The sequence below is a fragment of the Elgaria multicarinata genome, chromosome 8 (genome assembly GCF_023053635.1).
Source record: "Elgaria multicarinata webbii isolate HBS135686 ecotype San Diego chromosome 8, rElgMul1.1.pri, whole genome shotgun sequence".
In the NCBI taxonomy this organism is placed as follows: domain Eukaryota; kingdom Metazoa; phylum Chordata; class Lepidosauria; order Squamata; family Anguidae; genus Elgaria; species Elgaria multicarinata.
The window spans coordinates 73570610-73590616 of record NC_086178.1 but is presented as its reverse complement, the minus strand read 5'-3'; the positions used below and the strand labels follow the sequence as shown (position 1 = coordinate 73590616).

The 20007-nt window shown below is 45.1% G+C and overlaps 9 non-coding genes across 9 annotated transcripts; 6 read left to right on the top strand and 3 right to left on the bottom strand.

Annotated features, from left to right (window-relative positions):
- The first annotated feature begins 10265 nt into the window (after positions 1-10265).
- TRNAT-AGU (transfer RNA threonine (anticodon AGU)) lies at positions 10266-10339 on the top strand. Its single transcript has one exon. It is a non-coding gene; the product is annotated as a tRNA-Thr (tRNA).
- A 991-nt stretch (positions 10340-11330) lies between these two features.
- On the bottom strand, positions 11331-11402 carry TRNAH-GUG (transfer RNA histidin (anticodon GUG)). The gene has a single exon. It is a non-coding gene; the product is annotated as a tRNA-His (tRNA).
- Positions 11403-11544: 142 nt separating this feature from the next.
- Positions 11545-11618, top strand: TRNAT-UGU (transfer RNA threonine (anticodon UGU)). The gene has a single exon. It is a non-coding gene; the product is annotated as a tRNA-Thr (tRNA).
- Positions 11619-12293: 675 nt separating this feature from the next.
- TRNAT-AGU (transfer RNA threonine (anticodon AGU)) lies at positions 12294-12367 on the top strand. Its single transcript has one exon. It is a non-coding gene; the product is annotated as a tRNA-Thr (tRNA).
- A 609-nt stretch (positions 12368-12976) lies between these two features.
- Positions 12977-13050, top strand: TRNAT-CGU (transfer RNA threonine (anticodon CGU)). Its single transcript has one exon. It is a non-coding gene; the product is annotated as a tRNA-Thr (tRNA).
- A 117-nt stretch (positions 13051-13167) lies between these two features.
- Positions 13168-13239, bottom strand: TRNAH-GUG (transfer RNA histidin (anticodon GUG)). The gene has a single exon. It is a non-coding gene; the product is annotated as a tRNA-His (tRNA).
- Positions 13240-16862: 3623 nt separating this feature from the next.
- On the top strand, positions 16863-16936 carry TRNAT-UGU (transfer RNA threonine (anticodon UGU)). The gene has a single exon. It is a non-coding gene; the product is annotated as a tRNA-Thr (tRNA).
- A 334-nt stretch (positions 16937-17270) lies between these two features.
- Positions 17271-17344, top strand: TRNAT-AGU (transfer RNA threonine (anticodon AGU)). Its single transcript has one exon. It is a non-coding gene; the product is annotated as a tRNA-Thr (tRNA).
- A 112-nt stretch (positions 17345-17456) lies between these two features.
- Positions 17457-17528, bottom strand: TRNAP-GGG (transfer RNA proline (anticodon GGG)). The gene has a single exon. It is a non-coding gene; the product is annotated as a tRNA-Pro (tRNA).
- Between the last annotated feature and the right edge of the window lie 2479 nt (positions 17529-20007).

Below are 20007 nucleotides of genomic sequence, written 5' to 3'. Positions count from 1 at the left end.
ATGTTTTAGGGAGGGTAGTTCTGGAGTACACTGACATTTCAATTAAATTCCAAAGCAGACCTAATTTTCTGTGATAATATATCTTTCCTAGTGTCCAGCATCTCTTACAGCAAAAGAAGATTGACAGGGGAAGAAAACTGTATGTCTGATCCCAAGAACTGTGATGGATGGCCAGTTTCAGAGTTTTGAGATCTGTCAGTGGAGCTGAAACAATTTTACTGCTGGAAAGAAATTGAGAATATTATGGTAACAATAATACTTAGGAATTATGTAACACATTGCAAGCATTTGGAGTGCTCTACATATATCATCTTAACAGCTCTGAAAGGCAAGTATTATTACTATACATGGTATAATAATGGTGTTATTATGAGGGCTGAGCCAATTGTTCATAATTTGACGGGAGAAGGTTTCACTGAAGAGAAAGGCAAACTATGCAAAAAGATGTAAATTATGCAAAAAGTCAAAGAAATTTAGCAAATAATAATAATAATAATAATAATAATAATAATAATAATAATAATTAAAATTGAATCTGAAGGATGAGATACCAGTGGGTTGCATAGAGAGTTCCCATCCTCAGGTAACAACAGTGAAAGAATTGTTATCGCTATCATTTTGTTTGGTGTGACTTAACTAATTTTTAATTTTAACTGAGTTGCAGTTTGTCAGTCTGTGTTTACCTATAGTTTCTCCTTCCTCCAACTTCTTGTGACTTGGGCCAAAGTAGATGTGGTGGGGCAGCCATGTGTAATTTTTTCATCTGTCTTCCCCATCCAAAGATAAAATGATGTGTGTGTGTGTTTATATGAGAGAGAGAGAGAGAGAGAGAGAGAGAGAGAGAGAGAGAGAGAGTTTGCATGTGAGAGAGAGCATGAGAGAGAGAGAGAGAGAGAGAGAGAGAATGAGAGAGTCAGTCTAATTTTTACATAACACCGTTAGTGGTGTTAGGAGAGGGCATGTTTTCCTGCCCTCATTCATGTCTTCAATTTCATGTAAAAATTAGACCTACTCACCCCTTCAGTTTATATTTAAACAGGGCAGACACATGACAAAATACAGATGGCAGCCTCTTCATGTCTAGCTTGGCCCATTGTCACATGAACTTCCAGAAAGGACAAAACTATAGGCAAATACAGTCTGGTGATCTGCAAATGCTTCATAGGTACCATCTGCCATATTTCATTGTCTTAGAACTCATCGGCTTTGTGAGATCACTTTCAAGGGCTTTGCTCCATGTTATGTCTATACGTGACACTGGGCCATCTCTAGCAGGGAGCAATAGTGCCTTCAGTACTACATAATGATCTCCAGCAGGAGATGCACTTGCATCTCTTTCTAGGTCTTTAGATGGTTAGGCAAACAATTTATTCAGAAATGAGCATTAGAAGAACGCAGTGACCAAGGCTGGTTTAGACTTTACCAAAATCAGCAGCATGTTGGGAGAAAGCTCTGAGACATAGAGCTCCATCTCACCAGCGATTTAGTGCACTCTCCCCATGCCAGGTGTGCAGATTTGCAGCATGGTACTCGCATACCCAGTGCCTGTTTACCCTACCCAGTGCCTGTTTACCCTACCCTGTGCCTGTTTGCATTCTCTTCCCCTCCTTATTGTTTTACTATGATTTTATTAGAATGTAAGCCTATGTGGCAGGGTCTTGCTATTTACTGTTTTACTCTGTACAGCACCATGTACATTGATGGTGCTATATAAATAAATAATAATAATAATAATGACGCCGTGCTTGTCCTGCTGACACCCTGCCTCTTCCCCAGCCCTTTCCGACTTTTCCGAGAACACTTAAAGTCTAGATTATTTTCTCTAAGTGCGTTTTCCTTTGTTGGGGTCGTGTGCTGTGATGAGAGCCTTGCTGTTGACTTGAATGGATTGCACCAGGTCCTGGCAGGGAAAAGTGATCTCTCTCAGCAGTCAGCTCCAAGCCTCAGTATAAAACCCAAACCTTGCATCCCAGGCACAAAAGCATTTTTAAAAAATTGTACAATGCCTAAATCTCTGCAGAGACATATTTGTACTTCCTGTATGCCCCCAAAGAGCCAGACTAAAGGGTTGTTCCATTTTTGCCAGGCAGTAAGGCAGTCTGGTTGAAGTACTCATCTGACAGGACTGTCTTGTTAAAGGGATGGTGGTGGGGGGGGAGCAACCAATGAACTGAAGGGAGAAAGAGAAGGGGTGGGGTGGAGTGGAAGAGCAAACAAGTGAAAGAAGTAAAAAACGTGGAGACAAAGCAGGGGGGAAATTACGTGTGATGGTGCCCATTGTTATGGTACTAACTGGGAGAGAGGCATGGGAAAATGTATTTACATGCATAGTTCTCCATCCAACACATATAATGACTGTGTGCCATTTTGCCAGCAAACTACCAATGCATCCATTCTGTCCATGAACAGAATGATTTTTTTATTATTATTATCATGAGTAGTATAGCTAGTACTTGGCTGTAATTGGGCATTATTTGACTGCCAAATGACTTCCATTCACTTTTCTCAGGGAGCTACATGTAAATGTTACATCATCCTGGACTCTAGGCGTTTTGAATTGCTGGTAACTTTTCTTCATTAAAGGATACCTGGGGAGTGGCTTCAAGGCATTGGGTTGACGCCGCCTCCCTCTCAAATGTTTTCCCTCCTTCGGGGTGGTGCCAGGTAATCCTGATACGGAGAAGGGAGCATGGGGTCTCTGGGCAGCCATGTAGGAGCCAGAGCTGCCCCTGCCCTCTTCCTGGTGGAAGGTGACCAATCGCAGGTTGCGGTACACGAGGCACCACCCAGCCATGCCTGCGCTGTGACTCCGGAGCGAGGCGAGGTGCTGTCTTGACTCCGTCTTGCGTGTCCTCACCTTGCTCCAGAGAAAAAAATCGGAATAAGTCCCTGACTTTTTTTCTCCGTGGCTTCAGCGTAAAGCCCCGACGGTGAGTGCACGATTGCAGCGGTGGCATATAATCAATTCTGCGCCACTGCGCACCCACCCCCCAGGGCTTTCCAAGCATTTAGACAGCCCCCTGAACTGGACAGTCACACACACACACACACACAACAGTGTTTAAAAGAATGTGATATGAAACTCTTTGCTGACAAAGCAATGAAAATCAGACACTTACATCGATACTAATGATGGGATCATTCCCAAAGTATTTCAGATCAGGGAATTCTGCCTGTGCTTGAAATGAATGAGAGGTGAAAGCAGTTAATGACTAATTTAAATGAATTAAATATAGATTGCAAATGAAGCAATTTAAAGAAGTAGCCTGCCTTCTATTTAGAATGGATGGGCTTTGGTCCTTTTCTCATTTATTACAAAAAGAGATGAATCTGTCAATTTCAGTGTTCCCAAGACTGATCAGTTTCTGCAGGAACTTGCAGTTTTGGTGGGGAAATGTAGAAAAATTAAGACACATTTTTTCTAATGTGTGCATTAATGCTTGCATTATGTGCACATTTTAAAATGAAGTCTTTTTTCACTGCATTCGCCTATTGACCAAAGCATGTTTGTGTGCATTTTGGAAATGTATGCATTTGTCTTTGTGCATTTTCCAAAGAGGCACATGTTGTCGAAATCATAGTTTTGTTTTGTAGAATGCATTGCAAGCCCGGAAATGTGCAGATTTCCAACTGCAAATTGGATTAGGGTCCACGAGGTGTGTATTGGTAAATCTGTAAAAAACCAAAACTTGATGGAGCAATTTTTTCACATATCCTTAATTACCAAGCATATACATCCAGGAGTAGATCAACAAGCCATTAGATTTAAGCATACTAAATCCTTTATGGTCTCCAATATGATATAGTCACCAGTGGATTCAGCTAAAGGAAAACCAAATAGTGTTAACCGTTGCTTTCTTCTCACCTAATAGTTGGAAATGGACAATGTGCTCAGCTCGCTTAGAGCAATAAAAGGGCAAGTGGAAGATTTATCTAGATAGCAACGGTTGATAGTGGCAATATGATTTAAGCACATTCATTTTTGAAGGGATAACACTATGCAGAACAATATCGCTGCATATGCCTTCTGCTGTTTTGCAGCTCTGCTAGGGGCCGCAAGTACTTTGGGAAGTGATTTCAAACTCATACATATTTCATCCGCAATAGTTCTCTAGTAAGATATAATTTTAACCGGGACGAGGGGAAGGTAACAATCAGTGCTTGTTCAGCACCCCCATCATCACCATCTCAAAGAGGAAGGGTTTATAACCACAGTACATGCCATTTAGTATTCCATCAGCTTCTCTCAGCTATTGAGACCCGCAATGAGAAATCCAGCAGGTGTGACCAAATTATTTCCTGAGAGTCAGGCCAAGTGCAAATTTCTCCTTTGAAGAATTTTCACCTTTATTTAACGCTCTACTTTCTATTGGCTGCTGCTCTATGAGTTCAAGCAGCTACCGGGTCGCTGCTTATGCATCACCCCAAAGAGGAAATACATCACCAAAAATGGGGACAAAAGAGAATACAGATTTGCATGTGCAAATTTGCATGTGCTAATTGATATGTATAGATGCAAACATAAAAATCGTTACTATAAACTTTTAAACTTTAATATTATATTTTGTCATCTGTACTTCATTGTCTTGTATTTTATGTTTTTTAATTGCTGTGAACTGCCCAGAGAGCTTCAGCTGTTGGGCGGTATAAAAATGTAATGAATGAGTGAAAATAGAAATACATTACATCTCACCAAATGGGGAAGACTGTGGCGAAATAAACTGTGTGGCTTGCTTAGTCTGATGTCCAGGTGCTGTTGATGGGCAATTTCAAGGCCCACCTCTTCCTTCTGATGGTTCTTTATCTTTAGCTCAGAATACTTAATCACCATGGCTTAGCATATCATCTGAACAGGCTCATAGAGTATTGTGCTGTCACCCTGCCTCGTTCATGGAATTTTACCAGGGATTTTTAGATGCTATCATCTTCCATTTGTAGCCATCCCATGTTTTCTCACAGCTTACCAAGAAAAAAAAATTAACTAAAAAAAGATAGAATAGCCTCCCAATGCCTTTTAATTGCTAGCACTATTTATTTTATTTATTTATTGCATTTGTATACTGCCCAATAGCTGAAGCTCCCTGGGCTAGGAGCTGTCTGCCTGGAAGACCCACACTCCGCACTTCTCTGAGTGATACTTTTCAGGAACAGTGTTTTCCTTCCTTTGGAAGGAGAGATTGCTTGAGAATTATGGGATTTGGGGGGGGGGTAATATTTGGGTTCATTTACAAATATTTAATTTGACAATAGGTGGAGTCTGATGATTTAAACACTCCTGGAAGCACTAATTCCACTTCCTGTTTTCCATCCTGGGTTTTTTGGGGTGTAACAATAGATGCTGACTGCAAATTGTTCTTTGCTGAGCACAGTCTTCTCATCTTTTTGAACGTATTTAGAAATCTAGATTACTTCCTAAAGTCTGTTGTTGTTTCCTTACAAAGGACTGCAAACCAGATGTCAAAAGAGAAGCAAGATAATATGAACTCTGATGCATCACCATTGTTGTTGAAAGCCTAGTTCTTGTGACACGCAGCTATATTTTTAGAAGCATGCTAGAAAACAATCATGGATCGCTGAAGCTTAAACTTATCAGTTCTTAGCTTATCCGTGACACCTGCCTTTGCCAAGTCATCTTAGGAAGGACTTTTTTTTTTTACTTTGTCATTTGGCTCCAATGGGTTCCCAAGGCCCAGTTTTACTTTTAATTTGTGACTGCTATCATGTCTTCCGCCCTACTACCTCAGTCTTCTCTTGGAACAACATGTCATAACCACATCATCTTGCATCGCTTTGAAAAGATAAGTCAAGTAGAGTACTAGTCTCTCAGCAGAAGAGTCAAAAGCATGTGGTTTCTATGGAGCAGATATATTACATTATCCTCTTTCCCAATAGAGTACTGCTGAATACCCAAGGGATCTCTGAATGGCAAAAGACTATATGCCCCACTGCTACCCCCCCAAAAAAGAACTATGTGATATATTACACCTATATAACTCCACTAGAGTTAAAAGCTTCAATGCTCCACTGATCTTTTCTTTGAACACTGAAACTGTAAGCAGTAAAAAGTCATGCATAATGGAACAACTGCTATCATAGCACTGCCAGTGGAAATGTACGCTTTATTTTATCAGCCCGAGGCCCCTGCAGGTATTCTAGTTTGCTCATTCTCACTTGGTGTCGGCTCCTGAACAGGTAACCAGACCAACTCTTCAGTGTTTGGGCCAATAAACAACCTGACCTGGAAGTTCTTATGGGGGCCAGAGGTTATCACTGGAGTGACTTTGTCCTGCTGATACAGTGGGCTTCTTCACACGAGAAAAATAAAGCATCTTTGTCATTGACCACTTATGGAAGTTTGCGTGTCCTTTTGACGACATTGTCTCCCAAGGTTGCCTCCTCCACCCGCTTATTCCATTTTAAAATAGATCAGAGATAAGCTGGAATAAACTCTAATGGTATGAAATTGGCAGTATGTAAAGCTGGCATTGTGCTATGAACTTGCTGAGGAAGGACTTTCCGTGTCTGCAGTTGGGTGAAGAAGAGGGTAAAATGCCTCCCTGCATAAATGGCATATCTGATCCTCCACCCCACCAAGAGCACTCCTTTAAGTTCAGTGAGGCTTCTTCCCATGTAAGTGTGCCGATGGTTGCAAACTTATGGTGCGATCGTATGTCTACACAGAAGCAGGTCCCATGGTAGTCAATGGGGCTTATTCCCAAGTAAGTGTTCCTAGGATTGCAGATTTACAGCAATATCTACTCAGAAGTAAGTCCTGACTTACCTGGGAGCTGTGAGGAAATAGTACAGCACAAGTTAACCTATGAAAAAGAAGAGTACCTCTCCCCTCCTTTGCACACCTGCCAGGAAGGGAGGCATGCCTGTGATTCAAACCTTTAAAGGAGCCCAGGGAAAAAGCAGTATCTTCTACGTTGCTGCCCCTCTTCTCCTGTGTAATCAGCTCATATCAATCGCACGAAGGACCAGGAAGCACAACAGGTAAACAATGCGATTTCCCTTAATGTAGAGATGCTCAATGAGGCTTCTTGGGTTGATAAGACTTATCCCTTGCAATTCTCTCATTGGGCCTAAGCTTGGGTGGTGGCACTGAAACTAAATTTATGCCTGAAATCTCCTAAGTCACCAGGCTCTCATCCATATGACTTCGGTAAAGCTGTGCCCGGCAGCGTGAGCCAAGCGCAGCCGCATTGATGCTCCTTCCCAGCGTCTACATGGGAAGGAGCACAATTGAGGGCTTTCCAGCACTGCGCCCACCCACCAGAGCACCCACGAGGCTGATCCAGGGGCGCCTGGGAGCATTCACGCCCCCTCGTCTCTGGTTAGTGGAGTTTTTAGGGGGAAATGGGGCTGACATTTTGTTGTTGTTGTTTCTTTAGCTGTAAATGCGAAGGATTGCATTTACAGCTAACTGGGGGGGGATGGACAAGGGGGCAAGGAATGGGGTGATCCCTCCCTGGTGAGATTTCTACCCCCCCTTTAAATTTTATTTTGTCTAAACAAGGCTCCTCAGAGGCGCGGAGCCTAGATCCAGTCTAAAAAAGTTGGGGTAAGTTCCCGACTTCAGTAATGTGGAGCTTTGGGGCTTTGCCCCTGGATTGCTTAAGAGTGGTGGCTGCGTCATGTAGATCACCTGCCGCCACTCTGAAGCAAACCAGGGGCAAAGCGCCCATGTGGACGAGCCCCAGGTTAAAACCTATTGCTGATCTGATCCACAACAGTTGGCCTCTTTCTTCTATAAGTTTGGCTCTTTCCCCTGCATAGTGTGAAGCTCAGGGCAACTTCTACAGCAAGGGTGAGCAACTTGTGGCCCTCCAGAAGTTATGGCCTACCACTCCCATCAGCATAGCCAATGGTGAGGGATCATGGAAGTTGTAGGTTGAAACATCTGGAGGGTCAAAAGTTGGCCACCCCTGCTTTACGAGGTCTCCTTTCTTGGGAGCAGAGACAACATAAGAGTTATGATGACTCCATGAACATCTTCCTTCCTTCCTTCCTTCCTTTCTGATACAAATATATGGGTTGAGAAAGGAATAAGGAGAAGCAGCCACAAGCAAAGGCAACAATTATTTTTCTCAAGGCCTGGGTTTGCCCAAGACATTTTGTTGCCTGAGGCAAAGGTCAAGATGCTCCCTCTTTCCTCCATTCCACATATAGAAGCCAACTGGGGGCTGTCTAAACGCTTGGTATATATATGAGGCAGCCACCAACTCACAGATACCACCGGTCTTTCCTCCAAAACAGTGCTTTTAAAAAGTCATGGACTTACTGTGACTTTTTCCTTTGCTGAGATGTCACCACTGTCTTTCTTCAGTCTGATGGTGGTGAAGTGGCTTCAGGTTCAGGCTGCTCCCCCCTCCCCCAATTCACTGCCACAGATAGTTTGTGGGAAGCATGGGAAGGCTGTGCAGAGAGCAGGGGGTAGGCTCATAAATGCTTCATTGAATAGCAGCTCCTCTAGGATTTTAATTTTATTTAATTTTGTTCCATTTCCATTCCTTTTCTTCCCAAACAATTGATCCTTGTTTAAAGCTCTGGTCAACAGGCAGCCATGAGCTCCCTTTCTCCCTATCATGCTGCCCCAAGCCCCTGCTGAAGGCCCGTAGGTTTTGAGGGAAGGTGCGGCCAAAGTGGAGCTGTGAAGACACGGCCCTGGACTGGCAGTTATGTCTTCCTTCAATACAGGCAATGGGATAAGAGTCCTCCATATCATTGACCTAGATTAGAGGATGCAGGATAGGGCGTGTGGGGGGTATTCAGGAAAAACAGCTGTGGGCTATTTCTGCTGCCTTCGCCATCTGAGGCAGTTGCCTCATTCTGCTAGTTCAAGGAAGAATCCCTGTAAACGCAAATTCAACAAACACTAAAGAGAGCCAGTAGAAAAATACCGTTCCCTCAGAGTAGCAGAATACCATTCCATTCCTTCAGACTAACACTGAGACAAGGGGCTGTCTTCATGGTGCTCTGAGACAAGGGGCTGTCAGGTAATCCCTATGACAAGAAGGAAGCCAGGGGTTTCTGACAGTCATCTGGGTAATGGAGCCGTCCCCTACCCTCTTCCTTGCTTCCGGCGGCCAGTCGCCATCACCATCTGCCAGGACCGCCCCTGGATTGGCCACAGAGTAAGGTCAGAAGGTGGAAAAGCTGTGGTGACCTCACTCCCACCCAAAAAAGTCTGGGTAAGTCCTGTAATTGCGTCATTTAATTGACTCAGTTACAGATTCGCAGCCACTGCAGGGCAGCCCCACACTTTTGAACTCTCTCCCCAGAGAGACATCCATAGCCTTATCACTTGTTGTTGTTGTTGTTATTATTATTATCTTTATTTTTATCCCGCCTTTTCCCCAATGATGGGCAAAAGCATTCTGCCTTTGATGCTTAAAAATCATTTGCTGCTGCTGCTGTGTGTTTGTAAGTCACCTAGTTAGGGCATTAAAACCTGAAAGGGATGTTAATATCTTTTAAATAAATAAATAAATGCTGTGTTATGTTCCCAGGAAATACTGCACATTCCATTGGGCTAAACAGACTCGAAGGACTCCTTGCTTCAGTGGAGTTCAATGCAATTTAAATTGTATTAATTAATCAGTGGCTTCCATGTTCAATAGTGCCAGAAAGAACATGGTGTTCATATACTAATCATGGTAGCAATGTTTTGATGATAACGTTCTAAGGAGTTCATGCTGTGGAATGAGGCTTAATTTCAGCCATATATACATGGATTTGGACACTGTAATACAAGAGATTTAAATGGAGGATTACCTATAATGAGGCAAAAAAAAAAAAATCCTTCCAAAGTTCAAATAATAGTTTGAATTTTCAGAAGAGAAACATTGACCTTAAATTGTTTGCTGGCCCTTTTCAGTTTATATTCAGCCCTTTCCAGCACTAATTCTCTGTTATTCCTGTTTCTTCATGATTCACTAAGGAGTAATCTTTTCACTCCTGACAACTGTAGTTCTCCACTGTAGAAGGCTTCATGATGAAAATAGCAGAAACAAATTTGAAGCAGATGCCAGTACTTTTATGGATACACTATTCAACCAAATGTGGGTGGTACATTTTGTTCCCAGACAAAAGGACTTTGCACCATATGTAAAATGAATAATGAACTTGATGACTATAAGGAGAAATTTAATTCACAGGACTATATAATAAACATGGTTGCATGGAGATACAGGGAGGGTATATTACTAAAATACTGCTTTGCTGTGTCATCTGGCAGCCAGTGGATCTGGCTTGCAGCATGGGGCACCATGGCTAAGTTGGCTAAAGCACCTGTCTAGTAAACAGGAGATCCTGGGTTCTACTCCCAGTGGTGCCTTAGGTACCAACCATTTTGACCCCAGCACAGCAGGGTTTTCTGAGAGCCTTTTGCCATACCCTGAAGCACAGCAGCACATCCATGTTTTCCCAGATGTCTTTGTTTAGGAAAATCAGAGTTGCTTGCCATGCCAATGAAAATAAAAATGTAACGATGAAGCCAGCCATCACCCCGTGGACAGGGCTTATCTAGGATTCAAACTCAGAACCTCTCACATTATAAGCAAGATTCATACCTGTAGCCCAACCAGCCAGGCAGGAGCTGAGTCTGCTCTTAAATCAGTCATGCCACACATGCTTAAAAAAGGCCTTGGTGCTGACCCCCCCACCCTTAGCAGAAATAGATATTTTATTTATTTTATAATGATTCTTATTCTGTCTTTAAGGGTAAAACTCTCTCAAGCTGGTGCACAGGATAAAATAGAAACATACAAAAGTATACAAAAGGTAATAAATAATCTAGTTTCTTCTTCTTCTTCTAGTTTTTCTTTCTTTCTCTTTCTTTTCTTTTTCTTCTTCTAGTTTTCTCCCCCCTCTCTTTTCTCTCCTTTTTTTGGGGGTACTGTTCCCCCCACCCAAATTGTATTCATTAATTTTTCTTCCTCTCACATAACAGCTGTTTAGACATCAGTTGTTAGGAGACTGATCACTTTTTGGTTACATTTGAAAAAAAGGCAACAAATAAATGTTCAATAAAACGCTATAAAGAAATATAAAAACAGACTACATGTTGCAGATACATGCGGCTAACGCCCCACTTCATTCTGGTCTTCTGCCACTGCATGGGTCGAGGTTGCAGCATAGGGTGCCATGGCTGAGCTGGTCAAAGCACCATCCTAGGAAAAAGGAAGATGCTGGATTTGAGTACAGGTGATGCCTTAAGAGCAAACCTTTTTGGCCCAAGCAGTTTGGGTATGCCTCAACAGGGCTCACAGTAGGCCTTCTGCCACTCCCCGAGGCAGGAAAAGAAATTCATAAAAGTTTGGAGTTTCTGCCATGACTCGGATTCGAACCGAGGTTGCTGCGGCCACAACGCAGAGTACTAACCACTATACGATCACGGCTTGGGTGCTGCTGCCTCAGAAGAATGATTCTTCCTTCCAAGAGCAGGCCCAGGCTCTTCTAGCAAGATGGGCCAAAATATCGGGCCTTTGGGTAATGGGCAGAGCCTGTGTGGAGCATGGAGGCAGAAGAGCGCCTGGCTGGGGCACCATAGCTTAGTTGGCCAAAGCACCTGCCTTGTAAGCAGGAGACCCTGGGTTCGAATCCCAGTGGTGCCTCTGTCTACCTGTTTAGAGGTGGGAGTGGTGGGCTCCCCTTTTCCAGCCAAATGTAGCAAAGATTTTTCCTGGGTGTCTTTGCAAAGAAAATGGAAAGTTCGTCCCCCAAATCAAAGCCAAAAAGTGCAGCAAACCTTCCTATCATGGACAGGACCTGCCTTGTGTGGGATTTGAACCCTGGGCTGCTTGTACCCCAGGTCAGAAGTATTCCTCTGTACTAACAAGCCAGACTAAAGGCTGTTCTGGGCTTAAGGTAGTTAGGTGACCATATGGAAAGGAGGACTGGGCTCCTGTACCTTTAACAGTTGTATAGAAAAGGGAATTTCAGCAGTTGTCATTTGTATGCATAGAGCACCTGGTGAAATCCCCTCTTCACCCCAACAGTTAAAGCTGCAGGAGCCCTGACTAGCATGACCAGATACAAAAGAGGGCAGTGCTCCTGTAGCTTTAACTGTTGTGACGAAGAGGGGATTTCATTAGGTGCTCTATGCATACAAATGACAACTGCTGAAATTCCTTTTTCCAATCAACTGTTAAAGATACAAGAGCACGGTCCTCCTTCCCATATGATCACCCTATCATTGACAAGCCTGTCTGGTAGAAGGCAGTGCACACTGCTAAGGTGCCACTCTGCTCCTGTCATCTGGCAGTGATTTGGCCAGGCTTATAGCATGAGGCACCATGGCTAAGCTGGCTAAAGCGCCTGTCTAGTAAACAGGAGATCCTGGGTTCGACTCCCAGTGGTGCCTTGCCATCTGACCCTTTTGGCCCCAACACAGTGGTGAGTGCCTTTTGCCACTCCCTAAGGCAGAAAAAGAAATGCATAAAAGTCTTGCATTGGTGTCTTGACGCAGATTTGGACTCAGGCTGCTGCAGCCACAAAACAGGGAACTAACCACCACACCAGCCTTCCCCAGCCTGGGGCCATGTTGGACTACAACAGTCAGCATCCCCAGGCAGTGTGTGTGGTCCATGCTGGCTGGGGATGATGGGAGTTGAATTCCAGTACAACTTGAGGGGGCGGATTGGAAAGGGCTGCACGTTATGGTCACAGTCAGGGCCTCTGGAAATTGGGTGCCCCTCTGCCAGCCTGGGGGGAAAAGGGTGGCAAGGCCAGTCATCACAATTCAGCTGGTCAAAGGGTTTCCCTCAGTGTCTTTGTGAAGGAATATTAAAGCCACACACCCTGCATAAAAATAAAACTCTAACAGTGCAGCTACAGTGGACAAGTCTTGCCTGGGATTTGGCCCTACTTGGTGAGGCTCCTCCATGCTTCAAGCAGTTGTGTCAACCATCCTGAAAGGGCCTTGCTGCTTAGCCTGGCCTTTGGCATGGAGTGGGCCAGGCCTGCAACATGGGGTGCCATGGCTAAGCTGGCTAAAGCGTCTGTCTCGTAAACAGGAGATCCTGGGTTCGAATCCCAGTGGTGCCTTGGGAACTAACCCTTTTTATTCTTTCAGTTTGTCTAGAATAAAAAGCGTGGCTTGCCAAGGGCCTTTTTTTGCATTCCCTGAGGCTGGAAAAGAAATTCATAAAAATTCAGCATTCGTGCCGTGACTCGGATTCGAACCGAGGTCGCTGCGGCCACAACGCAGAGTACTAACCACTATACGATCACGGCTGAGCTGGTGCTCACCCCCCGAAAGCGACAGTTTCTTCTGAGGCTGAGATATGTCTTTTCTGGCAAGATAAGTCAAAACATCAGCCAATTGGGACTGGGCCAGAGCCTGAGTGGAGCAGGAAGGCCGAAGAGCAGCTGACTGGGGCACTGTAGCTTAAGCTGGCCAAAGGGCCTGCCTTATACGCAGGAGACCCTCTCTGTCCTTCTGTTTAGATGTGGGAGCAGACTGTTCCCCTTTTCCTGCCAGGTGTGTCTGCCGCACCCTAGCTATCTCTGCAGAAGGACCCACTTTGGTTTGTACCTGTTTGAAGCAAAAAAAAAAAGAAAAAAGAAAAAAGGAAAGGAAAGGAAACAAGAAAAGAAAAGTCCAGTCTACTTGCCATAAGTTGGATTCAAACCAAGGTTGCTGCAGCCAGAATACAGCACACTATGGAAGAAATGATCAAAGGCAGAACTCGGGGAGGTGTGGTTTTCCACTTGTGGGGGGAGAACATCTGGCTATTTAGTCACAACTCAGCTGGCCAAAAGGTGCCCACAGGTGAGAAAATTAGCACCACCTGCTGTCCAGACAAAAGGTACAGCCAACCTTCCTGCCAAGTGTAGACAGGGCTTGTCCAGAATTTGAACCCAGGACCTCTCATAACCTAAATAAGAATCATGCCCATAGCCCAGGGGTGCAGAATCTCAGGCTTGTGGGCCAATTCTGTCCCTCCAGGGCCCCCGCAAGCCTCACCCCTTCCCTCATCCCCTCTCTCCAACCACCAATGGTTTGGTGCTTTCCCGGATTTTTGTGCAGGCTAATCCCCTCATATGGGAGCAGTTGAAATGCCTGTCTTGTGGCTTAGTTACTGGCAGTAACATATGCTGGTATTCTGGGGGTTTTGCCCCCACCCTTTTTGCCTTTGACCCCACTCACCCCTGGAATGCAGCCCCTGAGAGCTTATCTGAACTGGAATTCGGCCCACAGGCTCCGAGCGGCTCTGGGCCCCTGCCATAGGACCAACCAGCCAGGCAGGAGACGTCCTGGGCTTAAGGCAGGTGGGTCACCCACATTGAAGGCTTTTACTGCTGAGCCTCCTTTGCACAAGGGGTTGCACTTTGCTAACATGACACCAGGGTTGGTCCTGCCATGTAGCGAGACATTGTGGGTGCAACAGGTGGCGGAATCTAGGAAAGGGTCTGCAGCTTCTTGGATCATAGAATCATGGAATAGTAGAGTTGGAAGGGGCCTATAAGGCCATCAAGTCCAACCCCCTGCTCAATGCAGGAATCCACCTTTAAGCATCCCTGGCAGGTGGTTGCCTAGCTGCCCCTTGGCTCTGCTGGCCGCCTGCATGGCCAGCCATCCGGCCAGCCATGCAAGCAGCCGGCAGGACCGAGAAGCAGCTCCTTGCTTGCTCACTCCCTCATGCAACACACCTCCCCTCCCGCTCCACCCCACTCTATTCATGCACCTCCCAACCCAGCTGGCTCCACCCATTTGGCTGCCAGCCAGCTGGCTTACTTTCGTTTGCATGCACATGCACCCAGAGTGCTGCCCATGAGGAGCTTCCACCTTCGGAAGCTGTACGGCATCTGCACTAAAGCCCTGATCTAGTAAAGCAGTGGTCTTCGACTGGTGGGTTGGGAACCCAAAGTGGGTTGTGAGATCAGTCCAGATAGATCATGGCAAAGCTGGTGCTGCCATGTTGGGCAATTGTGAAAGTGGGTCCCATGTTGCAGGCTGGGAGACTTAGGTGGGTCTCAGGTCTGGACCAGTTGCAGATCATTGCAGAAAAGCATTCTAGAAACCAGGAGCTTGCAGAATTCCTTTCGCCGATCCCTGACACAGAAAAAGGAATCTGCAAAAGTCTGGCGATTGTGCCATGACTCAGATTCGGACCAAGGTCGCTGCGGCCGCAACGCAGAGTACTAATCACTATACAGTCATGGCTGAACTGGTGCTGCCTCCTGAAAATGGCTGTTTCTTCTGTGAGGACGGCATGTCTCTTCCAGCAAGAAGAGCCAAAATATCACCTGTTGGGACTTGGCCAGAGCTTGTGGGTACAGGTTTGAGCAGCAGCACCTGAACTTTAGCACCATAGCTAAAGTCACTTTAGCTGGCCAAAGCACATGTCCTGTTTGAATCCCAGTGGTGCCTCAAGCTACTTATTTAGAGGTGGCAGCAGGGTGTTCCCCCTTTCCTACCAAGAAAGGCAAAGGTGTTCTCTGGTTGCCTTTGAAATGATCCCACAGAAATCAAAATGTAAAAGCAGCCTTCCTGCCATGGACAAGAACTGAAGCCAGGACTTTTCACATTTGAAGCAAGAATCGCACCATTAGACTAACAAGCCAGACAGGAGACGCTTTTGTGCTTAAGGTAGTTGTTTCGCCCATGTTGAAGGAGATTTGCCACCAAACCTCTCTGGCAAAATTTGACACACACCTCTTTGTTTACTGGCAGCAAGTGTGGGCCAGACCCACAGCATGGGGCGCCAAGGCTAAGCTGGCTAAATTACCTCTCTAGTAAACAGGAAATCCTGGCCCCTGGCAGTGTGGGTGCAGCTCAGTGGGGCTTGCTGAGGGCCATTTGCTATGCCCTGAGGCAGGAAAATTTTGCTATCAAAGTTCCAAGTTCATGCTGTGACTAATCACTATACAATAGCTGATGGGCTGGAATCCACAAAAGTTCGTAGTTTGCGCCATCACTCAGAGTCGAACCGAGGTTGCTGTGGCCACGGTGAAGACCATTAACTACTATACAGCTGACCTAGTGCTGTCCCTGAAAGTGGCTGTTCCTTTAGTGAGCACGTCACGTCTCTTCTGGCAGGAGCAACATGTGGCTCAAAGAATGTATGTGCCCACCCCCGACTTTTTTGTGGTCCACTATTGCGCAGCATCAAAATGGCCCCTTCCCCCCACTCCTGGGCTAGAACGTCCAAGGACAGGGCGGACTTTTCTAGCAAGATGGCTGAAATGGTGGCCTGGCCTCTTGAGAGCTGGAAAGAGCCTTTGGGGAGTGGGCAGGTGGAAGAGCAGCCAGGGACATCATGCTGCCTGAGATGGAGCAGCAAATACTGCCACCACCACCCTTGCACCATCATGCAACCATAACCCAGAGGATTATGCTGCTCCCAGACTGTGGAATAGCCTGCTGGAGGAGACTCGTCAGCTTGACAGTCTTTTAGCATTCAAGAAAGCTATCAAGACTGATCTCTTCCGGCAGGCCTATCCAGTAGAATTTTAGGATATTTTAGTATGTTTTTAGGATGCTTTTAGGATGTTTTTAATCAGTGTATATCATGTTTTTAATCAGTATTTTATGCATTTTATGCTTGTTGTTCCCCACCTCCATCCAATTGGAGAGGCGGGTAAGAAATAAATTATTATTATTATTATTATTATTATTATTATTATTATTATTATTATTATTTATAGTACCCAAGGCTGTTCAAGTTATTTTGGCACCTGAGGCAGAAAATCCCACAAGTGCCTCTCCCCTCTCTGACAGTAGAAATACAACAACAACAACAACAGCAACAAGAATTGAATTGCTGCCTGTCCATAACACCCCAAATCAGCTGCCTGTGGCAGCCGTTTCATTCTGCCTAATGGTAGGACCAGGCCTGAGGGCATCTGACTTTGGCACCATAGCTTAGCTGGTCAAAGCGCCTGCCTTGTAAGCAGGAGAGCCTGGGTTCGAGTCCCAGTGGTGCCTCTGTCTATCTGTTTAGAGGCAGGAGTGGAACACTTCCCTTTTCCTACCTAGCATGGGAAAAAGGGTTTCCAATCAAAAATAAGAGTAACAAACCCGCTCCAATAAATGAAAAGGTATAGCAAGCCTTTTTCCAGTCGACAGGGCTTGTCTGGGATTTGAACCAAAGTCTTCTCCTACCCTAAGTGAAAATGCTCCTAGAACCACACACTAGAGAGGAGGCTCTTGTCTGTTTAAGTCAACAAATGCCCTTGTTGCTGTGCTTCCCTAGCAGAAAGCAGTGCAAATTGCTACTTTGCTGTGATATCACAGGGAATGGCCCAGGCCTGCAGCATGAGGTGCCATGGCTAAGCTGGCTAAAGCACCTGTCTAGTAAACAGGAGATCCTGGGTTCGACTCCCAGTGGTGCCTTGGGAGCTACCTTTTTGGGATCAGTCAGTATGGCTGAAGTTCAGTAGGGCTTGCTGAGTGCCTTTCACCACTTCTTAACATGGGGAAAAAATCCCTAAAAGTTCTGAACTCATGCCGTGACTCGGATTCGAACCGAGGTTGCTGCGGCCCCAACGCAGAGTACTAACCATTGTACGATCACGGCAGGGGTGCTACTCCTCCCTTGTTAGTGGTTTAGTCTTCTGAGGCAGTGTATGTCCATTCTAGCAAGGTGGGCCAAAACATCAGCCTGTTGGGACTTGGCCTGAGCCTGGGAGGAACAGACAGCTGGAAGGCACCACAGCTTAGCTGGCTAATGCACCTGCCTCATAAGCAGGCGGCCCTGAATTCAACTCCCTCCCCCCCCCCCAGTGGTGCTTCTGTTTCTCTGCTTAGGGGTGGAAGCAGAGCGCTCTCCTTTTCTTGCTCAGTATGGCCGATTTTGTTTTTAGGACGTTCAAGGAGCATGGTGAACACACTACTCATCCAACAATTTTAATTTGCTACCTTTAAATGGCCGAAGCAAATCGTAAGAGGATGTCAGGCATCCCTCCCACCACCGCCAATGTGTGCTTCAAAGCCTCTGTTGCTTTAGTAACTAGTTGTCTGGTTCAGTGCAGTGCTGGGAGGCAGATACAGTGCTCAGCAGCACACCCACACACCCACACACAAATGCTGTTCTCATTCAGTTACAAGAGGATAAGTCTGGCTATGAAGGAAGGGCTCTGCTTTTCTCTTCTTTCCCGGAAACTACTGGCCCTGTTCTTGCTCTATATTGTCTACTCAAAAGTAAGCCCCATTTGGTTGTGAATCATCAAAAGAGAACATAGGAAGAACCATGCTGGATTAGACCAAGGGTCTGTTTAGTCCAGCATTCTGTTCACACCGACTTATATCCTTCTCTGTGTATGGAGAATGTGCCCCAATCCCTTGTGAAAAGGTATGAAAGCGCCAATTCTAAATTCCTGCAAAAAAACATATTAATACGTGAGAAAATTCTTCAAAAGCAGTTGCAAGGCAATAATAATAATAATAATAATAATAATAATAATAATAATAATAATATGCAAAGGGAAAATTAATTCAAATATTTAAATGCAAGAGAGGCAGCAGGTTAGCTCTGCAGCTAGCAATAGAAGTGGCAGCCACAGAGCCAGATGCAATGGCAGTCGAAAACATTTTTACCACTTAGCTTTGGGCTCCTATAATTGTCACTGGCAATGGAAAAAAAATCACAGTGTGGTTAAGTATCACCACAGGATATAGAAACCAATTTCTTACAAACTGAGCGTGTTTTAAAAATAAGTGCTATTGCTCCTTTATTAGGCATAGCCGAGCCAAAGGAGAAAAGCCGGCACAGCTTTTGTTACACAGAAATATGGTTCCTCCACCCTGTAATAAGTAGTCATTGAAATTTTCATGTGTAGTCATTTGTGGGCATAATCAATGACCTAATTCAACATTTTGACATCTGAATTGCTAACATGCAGTATGAGGGCCTGGCCTACCAGCATTTATGAATACTGCCCACTGCGCTTGCTTGAGAGCCCCATGCATTCAGGACAGGAGCAAAGCAAAAATGCTCAAAAGCATGATTTTATGCATGTGTGTGTGTGTGCTTCTATCTTTGAGCATTTTCACTGTGTTTGAATTGGAATTATTCTGGCTGTAGAGCAGAAAAGTGTAGGTGTAAAATTTCTAGTCACAGGAATAGAGCTAGGGTGACCATATTTTGGAAACCAAAAAGGCGGACAACTTGTCCAGCCCCCAAAGGGGCATGCCCACCCAAACATGGCCTTGGGCACAGGTCTGATTTCACAGCACACAATTAAGGCAAACCTGTTCCACATAACATCTTAATGTTAAAATCACTGGAATAAAGAACAAGTAAGACATTCAAGGGAAATTGCGTTTGCTTACTGGGGCTTTGCTTCCTGCTTCTCTTGCACAATTGTAGTGAGCTGAATTACACAGGAGGAGAGGGGCGGCCATGCGGTCTGTAATCGAAAACATCTGCTGCTCATAGTATTGAATGGAACAGCGCCCTCTACTGGGAGTTTTGTAACACAACCTTGACTGTTCACAGTAAGAAATCCCGAGATATTTCAGAAGAATCGGGATAGCGAAGTTTTTTTTTAATGGAATAACCAAGGGAAGGAGCAGGAGATGGGCAGGAGGTTCATGACATCGTCAAAATGACCTGCAAACTTCCATGAATGGCCAATCATGAGTGTGCTATAAATCGCTCATTTACAGAAACCCTAAACTGCTGAAATGCTGCTCCTAAAACTTTGTTACTGGCAGTACGAGTTTTAAACAAAAATATGCCAGTATTTTTGGCCTGCTGATTTTGCCTTCACTAACAATTAACTGCACTGCTAACTACTGGAATGCCCCCCACCCCCTGAACTTCTCTAAAACTGAATTCAACCCTCAGGCTGAAAGAAATCTGACACGCCTGACATAGAGCGTAAGCCTAGAGTGGGCTATTTAAGCTGCTCTTGTGCAAAGCGCAGCCTAGCCAACGTCTTGCAGCCTTCATTCAATATGTCTTTAAGAATTCACAGACTGAATGAGATCCTAGCACCAGAATAAAGATGAGGCATTTTCCCCACCTCAACTTTGTCCATTTGACCTATCAACCA